Source organism: Pseudochaenichthys georgianus, chromosome 14 (assembly GCF_902827115.2).
Source record: "Pseudochaenichthys georgianus chromosome 14, fPseGeo1.2, whole genome shotgun sequence".
Taxonomy (NCBI): domain Eukaryota; kingdom Metazoa; phylum Chordata; class Actinopteri; order Perciformes; family Channichthyidae; genus Pseudochaenichthys; species Pseudochaenichthys georgianus.
In genome coordinates, this window is record NC_047516.1 from 29960542 (window position 1) to 29962170 (window position 1629).

Below are 1629 nucleotides of genomic sequence, written 5' to 3' on the forward strand. Positions count from 1 at the left end.
TTTTGACTACCGCACAATAGGGGGCGCTACTGAGACATATTTGCTAAAACGTCCGATTTTTTTCTACAGTCTGGAAAAGGTTGTGGGCTGTGACATGCGTTCCGAATTGAAAGGCCGTAACTCATTTTCTCCCCTACTTATGGCTCGGTACATTTTTTAACCCTTCGATTTCGAGAAAAAACTGAATAGGATACGCCCACATTTTTCATTGGTTGCGACCCTTTAAATCTCAGTTTATACTCACCCTGCCAGTATGTCTATGACAATATATATTTTTTTAGTCCATCGGTTCTTGAGATATAAATTAGTTGTGTTTTTGGCGCCCCCTATTGTTCGAAATGAACATTGTTTGTTGTGCCTATTCCCCAAGACACACTGAACCTATCCACCGAAATCTGTGATATTTGGATACATTTTGGATGAATTGTGAGCATTTATGTGTAGGCCACACCCTTTTGCTAATACGTTTTGATTGATGTCGGCCACATTTTTCCACACCTCGTGCTTATTTTGTACGGTAATGTGTCTGCCCCTCCATTGATGCTGTGCACTAAGTTTGGTTTGGAAAATCAAGAAATTGGAATTTAAGTTAATATTTCAATGTTTTTCACATTATGCTAATTTAAAAAAATCAAAGTAGGCGGAGCTTCGGGATATGAGAGGATAATATGTAGAGCTGCTCCACCCGGATAAGTGTGCAAAATTTCAGGTCCGTCAGACTTACGCTGCGACTTTGTACATTTTTCGAAACACTGAATTTACACAGGTGGCGCTAGAGAGCAAGTTGAAACATTTTCTCCCATCGAATCCAGAATGTTAACATTTTCACCGGTCCTGGCGGCGTTGCCAAATGTCGCTACATGAATAGTGTCGTAACCCCCTCAAAAACAGGTCGAAAGTGCAGAACCGGTAACAGAAGAATAATAATACTGACGATTTCAATAGGTCTTTGCACTACGTGCTCAGGCCCTAATAAATGGGTGAAAATCACTTGTGTCCATAATGCGCAGCATTAATATATACCCACATGACAGCTCATTGCTACTTTGTAATTCTACTCCACTACAATTCAGAGGTTAACCTGGTATTTTTACTCCACTGCATTTATTTGAGTTACTTTGCAGATTCTGATTAATTATGTGAAATATAAACAACCCTTAAATCAGACTTTAGTTACACCTGAGTAAAATTCAGGTAAGGTGAGTGTCAAGTGCCAACAATCAGGAGAGATATTTGATAGTTGGTGCTTGAGAAGACTAAACATGTATCTGCAATTGACATGAATGGAATCAAGTAATAAAGTATATTCATTACTCGTTATTCTCTACTAATAGTTAATTAAAGACTGTATGGCTATTTTGCACATCCCTTTCAAGATTTTCAAAGGTTTATTGACATATCATACACAACTACGGTGTAGTTATGCAATGAATGAAAAACTTGGGTCACAGGTTCCTCAACAGTGCATTACAAGACATCTATCAATATGTGTGTACCTCCACCATTAAACTGTCATATTCTGCACATTTCTTATTCTATCTACATAAGAGTATAATTAATGTGTATAATATCAGTTAAAATAAGTGCTTCAACATAGTTAACATTGCAGGAAAGCAATATATTAGACGT